The sequence below is a fragment of the Ictalurus punctatus genome, chromosome 17 (assembly GCF_001660625.3).
Source record: "Ictalurus punctatus breed USDA103 chromosome 17, Coco_2.0, whole genome shotgun sequence".
Lineage (NCBI taxonomy): Eukaryota > Metazoa > Chordata > Actinopteri > Siluriformes > Ictaluridae > Ictalurus > Ictalurus punctatus.
The window spans coordinates 1155303-1169887 of NC_030432.2; positions in this window are offsets into that span (position 1 = coordinate 1155303).

A 14585-nucleotide genomic window follows, 5' to 3' on the forward strand; every position below is an offset into this window, starting at 1 on the left:
TTTTTACTTACCTTAATCTAATTAAGGTCACAATAAAAGTAAGCAATAATCTAATTAAGACAGGTGGAGTGCTCCTGTTTTAGTCACATTATGAACGTGTATTACAGACATGTAAACACCTTAATCACATTATGAACGTCGTGTGGGAGTTTTCACCGCATTTTGCGACAGGACACAATCACACACGGCAGTTTTACGTTTTAAGGCGAACAAGAGAGTTCGGCTGCGTCCCAAACCGCATACTTCCCTACTATAGGCCTGTAGTGGGGAAAAATACATGTATCTCGGCTACTATATAGACGGTAACTACGCGCTTTGGGACGCAGCCCACGGCTTCAAGTAGTCGTCTATTAGCACGTACAGCACGACAAATAATTAACTGCGCTTAAGGCGTTCGTAAAAATAAATAAATAAAAACACCCAAAACTGTATACGGTTCCATAACGAAGACGAACTGTATGTCGATACGTGAAATTCTGGAGGGACGTCGGACGGCGTGGCGCGGTGACGTAATGACGCGGGCTGTTAATCTAATTATGTTCTATAACATGTAAAACGCATACATGACAGGAGTATTCTAAAAGCGACTCATGTAAACACCTTAATCACATTATTATCTTACTCAGAGTAAGCTCAATAATTAGATTACTGCTGTCCATGTAAACGTAGTCACTGTTGATCGCGAAAGCAGGAAAACCTCATTCTATTAGTGAGAATTTAATAAAACCAGCTGCCAAAGTTATGACTGACATATTATTGAGAGAGAAACAAGCACTGAAATGAACAAGGTACCCCTGTCCAGTGACACTGTCCATCGGCTAATAGCAGCTATGTCTGAAAACATTAAAAATCAGCTGGTGACACGTTTACGCCAAACGTGAGTCTGTGACAATGGTTAATAAACTCAACAAGTCTTTTTAAAGTGAAGAAATGATACGTGAACATACAAAACGTCTTTTTCATACTGAAGGCTTTCGCGTGGGAAAGTTCTCACCTGTCTATTTGAACCGCGCGATGAGGTCAAGTTCTCAAAGTGCATCAAAGGGATGAACTGTATGACAGATTCCATGACTTCCTATGGCTCACAAAATTCCCGTACCTGGCTGCTGTTTTCACCGTTCTCAACGCATTGAATTTAGCACCGCATGGAAAAGCCGTGACTCTCCCGACGCTCACGGATTTTCTCTTCACTGCTGAAAAGGTGCTGGATGACGATACAGTTGCAGTGAAGACCTTCACTCGCAATTGGGAAGATATTTCCCAGAATTGGATGTAGGCCTTGAGTGGATCAGAAATCCATTTGGGGACAAAACGCACCTTGAACATGTCAGTTCCGAGCTTTCAGGAAGAGAGGGCGACAGCCTTGTGGAAATCGCATCAGGTGGAGAGCTGAACATGACTTTTAGAGAGAACTCTTTGATATACTTTTGGGTCCACATCCAAGCTGAGCATCCTGAGCTGGCTGACTCTGCTCTGAAACTGTTGATGCCATTGTCAAACACCTACAACTGTGAAATTGGATTTTCCACGCGTGTTGGTCTGAAATCAAAGCAGCGAAACCAGATCAATGTCACCACTGATATGAGACTAAAACTCTCCAGTTTCGAACCAGACGTGGCCTTACTGATGTCTCAGCAAAAGCAGCTCCATTCTTCCCATTAAGAGAGCGAAAACATGACAAAACTAAACGTGAGTTTTAAAACTGTCATTTTACATTAGGCTACAGTGTTAAATTGCATATTGTTTTTGGTGAAATTCTGGGTTAAATGGTCCATGAATTCTTTTTTTCATCGTTTCATTGATCCTTGGTGTGAAAACGATTGAGAAACACCGATTTATATTTACATTGAATGTTTTGAACATCCATGAAACAAGTTCCTGTTCTCACTTACGTTAATAGCAGCTAGAAACAGTGGTTCCATCACCAGCCTTCTCTTTAATCCCATGCTGGAAAAACCAATTCTGATTGGTCAAAAGGTGACGGTTTTCTATTCATTTTCTATAACAGCACATCCGACAGGAGCGCATATAACACGTTATCGTTTCTATAGTAACAGCTCATTCACTGGGACGTGTACGGCGGACGCTCCACATAAACGGATTAAAAAAAACATGTAGTCATTGATATGGTGAAGTTCTCGACTTTCACCTTCATCAGAAACTTTCTCCGTCAGTTCGAGCTCACAAAGAAGGCTGATGTTTGGCAAAGAAAATCATTTGTTCTGTCTATGCTGTCACAGCTTGTGCAAAATTCAGTATGTCCTTCTCTTAAACTGCAGTCAGAGAGGATCAGGTCAAAGCACACAGAATGCGAGAGAGAGAGAGAGAGAGAGAGAGAGAGAGAGAGAGAGAGAGAGAGAGAGAGATGTGAATATGAATGAAGGAAGGACGGATGTGTATATTGTCAAAGAAAAAGCAGCAGGACAAAAAAGTTCTTCTTAGATATTCACCCCTTGTCTCCTGCATCTCTTTCAATTTCAGGCTCTTCCAGTGCCTGTACATCACTGTGGAGTGGAGGGGGCAGATACAGGAGAGAGAGAGAAAAAGAAAGAAAGAAAAATACATAGAAATACCTAAATAAATAAAGACAAAGTCAGAAAGAAAGAAAGGCCAGGTGTCATACACAGGGGAAAGAAAGAAAAAAGAAATAAAGGAAGGAAAAATAATTAAAGAAAGAAAAATAAATAAATAAACGCACACACCTAAATAAACAAACAAATAAATAAAGACAGAAGAAATAAATGCAAGGTGTCATACAGCGCAAATAAGAAGAAAAGAAAAAAAAGAAAGAAAGGAAGAAAAACAAACAAACAAACAAATAAAAAGAAACCTGAAAGAAGCAAAAGTAAGTACATAAAAAGGAAGGAAGGAAGAAAGAAAAAAGGAAAGAAAGAAAGGCAAGGTGTCATAAAGGGGATATAAAGTAAGAAGGAAGAAAGTAAGGAAATAGACAAAAGGAAATAAATAAGTGAATGAATTAATTAACAAATATAAACAGAAAGACAGAAAAGTAATTGAATAAAAAGAAAATTATGAAAGAATGAATGAAAGAAAGAAAAAAGTAAGGAATAAAGATAAAGAAAGGCAAGGTGTCATATACAGCAGAAAGAAAGAAAGAAAGAAGCAAAGAAACAAAGAGAAAATTGAAATAAAAACAAACTGAGAGACTGATATCTAGTGATAAGAGACAGACACAGAGTTCTTCTCAACCAGAAACTGAAGAAACAGGTGAAGTGTGTTTGTCGCTCACAGAGACCAGTTCAGAAACAATCAAATAGTATTAAAAGAAGTGTTAATGAGCTGTGTATGAAAGCGTTAATGCAGTGTGTATGAGTGTTAATGTGTGTATGAGTGTTAATGTGTGTATGAGTGTTAATGTGGTGTGTATGAGTGTTAATGTGATGAGTATGAGTGTTAATGTGATATGTATGAGTGTTAATGTGGTGTGTATGAGTGTTAATGTGGTGTGTGTGAGTGTTAAGGTGTGTGTGTGTTAATGTGGTGTGTATGAGTGTTAATGTGGTGTGTATGAGTGTTAATGTGGTGTGTGTGAGTGTTAAGGTGTGTGTGTGTTAATGTGGTGTGTATGAGTGTTAAGGTGTGTAAGAGTGTTAATATGGTGTGTGTGAGTGTTAGTGTGTGTGTATGAGTGTTAATGTGATATGTATGAGTGTTAATGTGGTGTGTATGAGTGTTAATGTGATATGTATGAGTGTTAATGTGATATGTATGAGTGTTAATGTGGTGTGTATGAGTGTTAATGTGGTGTGTGTGTGAGTGTTAAGGTGTGTATAGAAGTGTTAATGTGGTGTGTGTGAGTGTTAAGGTGTGTATAGAAGTGTTAATGTGGTGTGTGTGTGAGTGTTAAGGTGTGTATGAGTGTTAATGTGGTGTGTATGAGTGTTAATGTGGTGTGTGTGTGAGTGTTAAGGTGTGTATAGAAGTGTTAATGTGGTGTGTGTGTGAGTGTTAAGGTGTGTATAGAAGTGTTAATGTGGTGTGTGTGAGTGTTAATGTGGTGTGTGTGAGTGTTAATGTGTGTATGAGTGTTAATGTGGTGTGTGTGAGTGTTAATGTGTGTATGAGTGTTAATGTGGTGTGTATGAGTGTTAATGTGTGTGTGAGTGTTAAGGTGTGTATGAGTGTTAATGTGGTGTGTGTGTGAGTGTTAAGGTGTGTATAGAAGTGTTAATGTGGTGTGTGTGTGTGAATGTTAAGGTGTGTATGAGTGTTAATGTGGTGTGTGTGTGAGTGTTAAGGTGTGTATGAGTGTTAATGTGGTGTGTGTGTGAGTGTTAAGGTGTGTATGAGTGTTAATGTGGTGTGTGTGTGAGTGTTAAGGTGTGTATAGAAGTGTTAATGTGGTGTGTGTGAGTGTTAGTGTGTGTGTATGAGTGTTAATGTGGTGTGTGTGTGAGTGTTAAGGTGTGTATGAGTGTTAATGTGGTGTGTGTGTGTGTGAGTGTTAAGGTGTGTATGAGTGTTAATGTGGTGTGTGTGTGAGTGTTAAGTTGTGTATGAGTGTTAATGTGGTGTGTGTGTGAGTGTTAAGGTGTGTATGAGTGTTAATGTGGTGTGTGTGAGTGTTAATGTGTATGTGAGTGTTATGTCCACTGTTCCCTAAAAGCAGCTGAGAATGATAGTGTAGAGAGAACTAGACCACGTTCCTCTCATTTGTACATTCATCTTCACTAACTATCATTATTTCTGCGCTATTAACCAAACACTAATTCGAAATGAACTGCTTACTGACACTGAGATCCTAACACACACACACACACACACACACACACACAGACACACACACTAATCAACACTGTACTGTGTTAATAGGCTTAATCCTTTTGTAAAACACAGAACCGTTTGTTTTATAACGTTGGAACATGTGCATGTTCTCGAGTCGTGTTGAGTGTTTCAGGAAATGAAACGTTGTGGATCGATTCCTGCTGTTTGATATCACACGTCTTTTTTACCTGAAGCTGCTAACTCTGCTAACACTGCTAATACTGCTAACTCTGTTAACACTGCTAATACTGCTAACTCTGTTAACACTGCTAATACTGCTAACACTGCTAATACTGTTAACACTGCTAATACTGCTAACTCTGCTAATTCTGCTAATACTGCTAACTCTGTTAACACTGCTAACTCTGTTAATACTGCTAAGCCTGTTAACACTGCTAACCCTGCTAACACTGCTAATACTGCTAACACTGCTAATACTGCTAACTCTGTTAACACTGCTAATACTGCTAACTCTGTTAACACTGCTAATACTGCTAACTCTGTTAACACTGCTAACTCTGTTAATACTGCTAAGCCTGTTAACACTGCTAACCCTGCTAACACTGCTAATACTGCTAACTCTGTTAACACTGCTAACCCTGCTAATACTGCTAACTCTGTTAACACTGCTAATACTGCTAACACTGCTAATACTGTTAACACTGCTTATACAGGGGAAAGAAGGAACAAACGTGATGGAAAGAAAGCAAGAAAGAAGGAAAGGAAGGAAAAGGAAATAATGAAAAATAAGTACCTAAAAAGAAAGAAAGAAAGAAAGAAAGAAGAAGTAAGTAAATACAAAGCCACGTTGTCATATGCAGGGGAAAGGAAGGAAGAAAAAGCAAATAAAGAAAGAAAGGCAAGGTGTCTTATACAGGGAAAAGAAAGGAAGAATGAAAAATAAGTACCTGAAAAGAAAGGAAGGAAGGAAGGAAGGAAGGAAGGAGGAAAAAGAAGCACCTAGAAAGAAAGAAAGAAAGAAAGAAAGAAAGAAAGAAAGAAAGAAGGAAGGAAGGAAAAAAAATAAAGAAATGAAAAAGAAGCACCTAAAAAGAAAGAAAGAAAGGAAGGAAAAAGAAAGAAAGGAAGAAGAAGTACCTAAAAAAAAGAAAGAACACAAAAAATGAATAAATAAACAAATACAGACACAAAGTAAAGAAGCAAAGAACACTATCTTCAGTCTTCCACATACACTACATGAGCTCACAGACACTGTGATTGGCTAGTGTCACTATGATTGACAGGTGAGCGAGTATGCCCCTCCCACTCTCTCAAGAGACCACGCCCTTTTCCTTTCTATTGGTTCAGAAGCCAAATGTTTAAAGGGGAACACAGATGAAATTGGTGCACAGCGAAAGTAACTGTCTTTTACGCCCGACATAGCAAGGGCTCAAAAATCCTCAATGGGATGACTAAACCATAAATATTGGCACCTTGTGATGTGGTGGTTACTATTAAAAGTAAAGTGCTTTTGCTTGAAACGAAACAATGGTTTGTCATATATTTCATATCAACCGAATACGACCGAGCGTTTACATTTCATATTGAGTTTCCTGAGCCTTTAGCACTTACAGCTCTTGCGTGGATGTGTTTTTAGCTTTTATTTCAATGTAATACTCTTATCCAAAGGCCTCTCTTGGTTCAGAGGCCTCCAGCCATCTCCATTTCTGGTTATTTAATAGAACGATGCTGTGCGGAGACAGCGTTACAGAAAAGTCCTTAAAGTCCTGCTGGTTGGATGAGCTGTCAGGGATGAAGGGGGATTTTCAGTGTGTGAACCAGAAGTTCAGAAGAAGAAATCTTAAGCTAATTTTCAATTAGTCTTTCCATGGATCATGGGTTATTAACTAGCTATTCTACTTTTTTCCCAAATAACTTTCAGTTCACAGATTCCATAGTTTCGGATAGTTTTGATTCGGGACGGAGAAAAAATTCTGGGAAGCAATGCATTTCAAAAATCAGAACTTAGTTGATCATTATAAGTAATAAATATGAACCATTTTCTCAGTCACTGTGTTTGTATGCGAGCTTCTGGTGTGAGACTGGACATAAATGAATAAGGTCGTAAGTTAATATTTCAAGGCCTTGTGGGTACAAATTATTACGTTGTGGCCATGATATTCCAAATTCACTGTCGGACGTTAATACTGCATATCGTGGAATATCAGAGTTAATATGTGGTGTACAGTTAATTATTTGGTGGGTAGGGTGAAACATCTACCCACTTTGAGAATTCACTTAAAGGTGACTTGGGATAATGGTATATTCATGTTCTAAAGCCACTGACTGTGTGCCTCATTCATTTTAAAATAGTTCCCATGAGTTAACTACAGTACTCTGCGCCCACGGAATTGACCCCGAAAAAAAACGTAACCCGTGACATTAATATATGAATTTGTGGCTGCACCTTATGAAAAAATAACCACCATGTCACCTCGGTATGTTTATGTAGAAATTCTGAGTTATTTGAACTTGCCTCAAGCAACGTTTAACACATTTGGGATCCGTGCAGTTGTTCCATTTAAAGCCGCTGAAAAGCAGTGCAGTTATTAAAAGCTTAAATTTTGAAGATTGCAGAGCACGACCAGGCTATGTTGTCGTCGTCCCCTAAAGTTTGGAAACAGTTAAAGCTAGGAACAGTGGAAGCTCAGGTTTGAAGATTCTGAGGTTGAAGTTTGTGGGTTCAAATGTCACAAACTAGCTACAGATGCCCCACCGACAACCTGCTAAAACATCTGTGGCTTATTGTACACTTCTCTGGCTACAAGATTCAGCATCTTGAAGGTTGCCATCTGCAATATAGACGACTGTGCGCGGGTTTATGAAAAAGTTTTGCAAGTTATTACCACAGAATTGAAACATGTTCGGTGCATTTAGACTGTGTAAGTTACTCCTGAGTTCTGTTTGGAAGAGTAAAGGAGTGGAAATAGATTCAAACTTGTAGAATACAGCGAACGTGTTATGTTTTTCTCTTACGGACGTCAAGCTTGATCAAACTGCACGTTAAATTTTGGTTCACACTGCATTGGAAACTTCTAAATCCCTGCCATGGTGTAAGGCTGTAGAAATTGTGTTCTTTTGAATTAACACCAGGGCATCTCCGTCTTTCTCAGAAAGGAGGAAGGAGGGCGCGCGGTGGATTAGCGGTTAGCACGTTCTCCAGGGTCGGGGGTTCGATTCCCGCCGTGGCCCTGTGTGTGCGGCGTTTGCATGTTCTCCCCGTGCTGCGGGGGTTTCCTCCGTGTGCTCCGGTTTCCTCCTCCAGTCCAAAGACATGCACGATAGGCTGATTGGCATGTCCAAAGTGCCCGTAGTGTGAGTGTGTATGTGATTGTGTCCTGCATTGGATTGCCAAGGTGTACCCCCTTGTACCCGATGCTCCCTGGGATAGGCTCCAGGTGCCCCCGTCCCAGTAGGATAAGCGGTATAGAAAATGGACGGATGGGAATTTTGGAAGGCAAGATTACAACTAAGTGGTGGAAATACTGCTTTCTATACAGCCTGCAATTAGCAGCCATTAGAGCTCTGCTTATAATTCTCTGCAATTTGGTCCAAATGCCTCATAAGCATTATTATAGTGTCTAGTAATGCATCATAAAGTTCTAATTATAATATCCACATAAACCTCCAGATAAGTACTACAGTTTTAGTAGAGTCCTAAGGATAAATACAATCTGTTGTAGCAGTGAAAGAGATTATTTTCCTACAACAGCATGGCAAGGAGTGTTTTATTCCTTACTACACCTTCTGACCAATCAGAATCTAGAATTCAACTAGTCTACCCGCTGTACACCTCAAACCCTGCTGATTTTGTGATTTATCTGTGGTATAATATTATTTCCTGTACTCCATTTCTCCATATCGCACAATACAGCAACGATGTCTGTGAAATAAGATTAGTTGCTATTTCATTGCCCATAGCCATTTGTTCCACGCAGATACGTTAAATATTATTTATCATGAACAAGCATTATTTCCTTTGGGCCCAACGCCATGTAATAAGATTCAAGAAAGAATTACAAGAAAGGTCTCATGAGGTAAAATAGTAAGAGGAACTGCAATCGATATCATTTAGAGAGTGTTTCAGAAAAAGATTACGAATATATATATATATATATATATATATATATATATATATATATATATATATATATATATATATATATTCGTGAGGGAAAAAAAGTATTTGATCCCCTGCTGATTTTGTACATTTGCCCACTGACAAAGAAATGATCAGTCTATAATTTTAATGGTAGATTTATTTGACCAGTGAGAGAATAACAACAAGAAAATCCAGAAAAACGCACGTCAAAAATGTTATAAATTGATTTGCATTTTAATGAGGGAAATAAGTATTTGACCCCCTCTCAATCAGAAAGATTTCTGGCTCCCAGGTGTCTTTTATACAGGTAACGAGCTGAGATTAGGAGCACACTCTTAAAGGGAGTGCTCCTAATCTCAGTTTGTTACCTATATAAAAGACACCTGTCCACAGAAGCAATCAATCAATCAGATTCCAAACTCTCCACCATGGCCAAGAGCAAAGAGCTCTCCAAGGATGTCAGGGACAAGATTGTAGACAATCTTCTTGTACACAAGCTCATCTTGTACACAAGTCTGGAATGGGCTACAAGACCATTGCCAAGCAGCTTGGTGAGAAGGCGACAACAGTTGGTGCGATTATTCGCAAATGGAAGAAACACAAAAGAACTGTCAATCTCCCTCGGCCTGGGGCTCCATGCAAGATCTCACCTCGTGGAGTTGCAATGATCATGAGAACAGTGAGGAATCAGCCCAGAACTACACGGGAGGATCTTGTCAATGATCTCAAGGCAGCTGGGACCATAGTCACCAAGAAAACAACTGGTAACACATTACGCCGTGAAGGAGTGAAATCCTGCAGCGCCCGCAAGGTCCCCCTGCTCAAGAAAGCACATATACATGCCCGTCTGAAGTTCGCCAATGAACATCTGAATGATTCAGAGGACAACTGGGTGAAAGTGTTGTGGTCAGATGAGACTAAAATGGAGCTCTTTGGCATCAACTCAACTCGCCATGTTTGGAGGAGGAGGAATGCTGCCTATGACCCCAAGAACACCATCCCCACCGTCAAACATGGAGGGGGAAACATTATGCTTTGGGGGTGTTTTTCTGCTAAGGGGACAGGACAACTTCACCGCATCAAAGGGACGATGGACGGGGCCATGTACTGTCAAAACTTGGGTGAGAACCTCCTTCCCTCAGCCAGGGCATTGAAAATGGGTCGTGGGTGGGTATTCCAGCATGACAATGACCCAAAACACACGGCCAAGGCAACAAAGGAGTGGCTCAAGAAGAAGCACATTAAGGTCCTGCAGTGGCCTAGCCAGTCTCCAGACCTAAATCCCATAGAAAATCTGTGGCGGGAGCTGAAGGTTCGAGTTGCCAAACGTCAGCCTCGAAACCTTAATGACTTGGAGAAGATCTGCAAAGAGGAGTGGGACAAAATCCCTCCTGAGATGTGTGCAAACCTGGTGGCCAACTACAAGAAACGTCTGACCTCTGTGATTGCCAACAAGGGTTTTGCCACCAAGTACTAAGTCATGTTTTGCAGAGGGGTCAAATACTTATTTCCCTCATTAAAATGCAAATCAATTTATAACATTTTTGACATGCGTTTTTCTGGATTTTCTTGTTGTTATTCTGTCTCTCGCTGTTCAAATAAATCTACCATTAAAATTATAGACTGATCATTTCTTTGTCAGTGGGCAAACGTACAAAATCAGCAGGGGATCAAATACTTTTTTCCCCTCACTGTATATATATATATATATATATATATATATATATATATATATATATATATATATATATATATATATATATATATCGTATTTTAAAGCGCTTTTGAAACATCCCCAAACTTCATTATTACCCTGGCAGACAGTGAGAGAAAGATAAATGACTCTGTGGTAGATGGACACTCAAATATTTCTGCGACATACATCTTTATCGGAAATAAAATGCACCGCCTGAAATATAATCTGGTGTTAATGGATATGATGGCCGTAAAACATCATCACAGTGAATGATGGAGCTGTGTGGATATTTAGAGACTCGATTGAGACTTTATGATCTTTCTTCCACAGCCAGAGGCTTCAGTAACAGAGCCATCCAACATAAATAACGTCCACTTTACCAGAAACCATCACTGTGCAATACGATCTAGTTCCACTCCTCCACATGGTTCCACTCTGCTGGGCTCTGATTGGGTTTCTAAAGGAAGGTTAGAGATGTCAATACAGCCATCATTAATCAAGTTTGATGTTTTACTGTAAGACTCCCAGAGGGCTGATATGCTGTAAGGACATCCGCCTTGGTCAAAAACAAGCTGCACAGACTGGAACAACCATCTACATTTGGTTCTTAAACTCACTTTTGGCTACAATGCATGTTAAATTTCATTACAGATGGATGGATGGATGGATGGATGGGTGCATGGTTAGATGAATGTAGAATGGGAAGGACCAATACATGGATGGATGAATGGATAAATAGATGGGTGTATGAGTGAAGAGTGAATAGATGGATGGATGGATGGTTAGATGAATATAGAAAGGGATGGAGCAATGGATGGATGCATGGGTGGATATACTATTTGTTCAAACACAGCATTAATTGTGGGAATGAGAAGAACTTGATGTCATTATGGATGAATGAATAGGCATAGGGAATAGATAGATAGATGGATGGATGGTTACAGGGTTAGAGAAAGAGGTGGATGGAGGGATAGTTGGGTGAATATAGAGAAGGATGGCCCAATGTATGAATGCATTGGTGGGTGGATGGATGGTAGGATGCATGGTTAAAGGTACAGAGAAAGAGCTGGATGAATGGATCAATGCATGGAATAGGTGAATGCTTGAATGGATGGTTTGATTTATAGATTGTTTGATGAATAGAGATGGATGGATGGATGGATGGATGGATGGATGGATGGGTGGGCAGCACTGTTTGTCCACACACAACATTTATTGTGTAAATGAGAAGAGCTTGATTTCATTATGGATGGATGAACAGACAAATGGAATAGATGGATAGATAGGTGGTTAGATGGATAGAGTAAGAGGTAGAGATGGATGGATCCATGGATGAAATAGGTGGATATATGAAAGTAATCATGGATGGTTGGATGAATAAACGAGGGGTGGATGGATGGATGGAAGGGTCCATGCATGAAATGAGTGGATGAATGAATGGATCAGTGGATGGTTGGATGAATAAAGAAAGGGTGGGTGGATGAATCGATGGATAGTTCGATGAATATAGAGAAGGATGGCCCAGTGTGTGAATGCATGGATGGACAGATGGTTAGAGGAATCGAGATAGAGCTAGATGAATGTATTCATGCATGAAATGGGTGGATGCTTGAAAAAGAGATGGATGTATGGATGGATGTATAGTTGAAGAAACAAACTGCATCTGTAGAGGTATATGATCCTTAAAGATTCTTCAGTTGTACCTCTTAAAAGTTTTACTGTTTAAAAACTGGTTTAACGTGAACACACAAGTCCACACACTGGGGAAAAAAAAAAAAAAAAAAAAAAAAGCTCGTTGAATTGACAATTCAGATTCGTACATCAGTTCCACGTGATTCAATTGAGTTACATTAACATCATTTGTTTTCGTACTTCAGACATGATTTGATCATATATTTACTCCGAATAGAGTTAAACTTCACCTGAGCTGATTGCTGGTGTTCTACAACAGCACATAACCACTGCGTTATTCTACCACACACTGTTTACCCATGTTTACTTAAATACTATAGTTATAGAACCCCTACTGTGTGAATCCATCAAAATGAAACCAAATATTCTAACATTTTATATGTTCATTTAAACATGTGGCAACATTTATCAAATGTGTTGTTACAGAAAGAGCATATTCCCAAGGTGATTTACACATCCTGATGATCACGGATACTCAGAGGTGGGTAGTAACGCCCCACGTTTACTTCATTACGTTTACTTCAATAACTTTTTGAAAAAAAGGAATAACTTTTAATAGTTAACTGGCCACACGTATACTCTTACTCAAGTTCATTTTTAACCACAGAAATGTACTTTTACTTCGCTAGATTCGGTGCCGTTCCTCCGTTACTGTGAAATATTAATGAATATATGTGGTTTTAATAATTAGTTTAAATGATGTATAATGAAGTCGCGAGCCTCGCGATACACTGCAGTGGTCTGACACAACAACCGCTCACGTTTTAGCATTCTGGAGAGGGGGAAGAAGCGAGCGTGTCAGACACACAGAGTTCTCATTTCAAGCAAAACAAGACTGCATCTTCACAAAAAAATAACAAAAGTGCCTATTGGGCAGTGAATGCACAGGAGAGGACTCTGGTGGTCCGATCATACTGGGCTATGAGCTTGTTTATTTTGCGTGCCCTCACCTCAGACTGCTGTGCATTTGTTTGCTAAAAGATCTGTGCTCTGTCTCGTAATGGCGCTTCACGTTGGCACTTTATATTAGAGCCATGGTCTCTGAACATATCAGGCAGAGTGATTTGACACTCGCTGTGGGAAGGATAATGGCATGGCCGCTTAGGGATTCTGTAGGATTGGGTTCAGCAACAAAGAAATTCTTTGTGTTTTTGAAGAGGAGGAATCCTGCAACTTTTTTGCCAGAGAGTTATTGATGCATGGATCTCCCCTTCCCCCCAAATATTATCACCTCTCAACAGCGCTTCTCTTTGAGTAAAATGCTTTTGCCTCCATTGCGATGTCATAGACTGCAAATACGTACAAATAACTTGAACTGGATAGAATTTATATGACTCCAAGTTTTATGCTTCTGCTCCTCCCTTTCATTGGGGTGGCTGTGGTTCAGGTGGTAGATGAATCCTCCAGTACATGTGCATGTGAATCCAAAGCTACTCAAGCTACAGTAAGTGAGCATATGCTTTTTACTCTCGGGATTGCCCAATTAAACAAAAAAATGCATTGTCATTGTAAAATAATGTTACAAAGCATTCCTTTATTTTTTGATCTACAGTCAATAAAATTTAAACTGGAAAATGAAATGGTCGGCTGTACAACTGCACCTATTTCTGGATAATGCTGGATCTAAATATTCTACATAACGAATAAAAATCACAAACATGACACTTGTCAATAAAACAGTGTTATATATTAAATTCAAAAATATGTGATATAATTGTCTTGAATATCTCTGCAGCACATCAACAATATAAACGGGGCGTCCATCAACTGTCGGAGTTCAAATTTAAATTATTTAGTTACTGCTGTTTCTGAATAAATAAGTATTATGTTTTATTTGATGAGAAGCTGTACTAAATGACAAATAACCTAAACATCACAAACAGGACACTTGTAAATAAAATAATTTATTAGAGATCCTTAAAATAAAAAGAAACCTGTAATAATTGTTGGAATTATATGAATGGATGACAATGACTTGCTAATAGTCCATCACCTGAATCTTTCTAATTGACATTGGCCTCCAGTCAGTGTTGTTCACGCCCCTAATGGCCACCTATGTATGCATGGATAAATACAAATGATCCGTCTGTAAAGGCAAAAAAAAAATGACCCAGATCAGCAAAGTGCATTCAACTCACCTGTTGGTTATTGCATGAAGCACAACGAATGAATTTAAATTCTTAGAACCGTGCCTGCAGGGTAACGCGTGATCACACGGCGTGAAAAAAATGTGCGTTCTTAAAGGCCACATCTGTATGTAGAACGCTATGACAGTGTTTTCATATCAGAAAGGCTTCCAAAAAGAGTTGG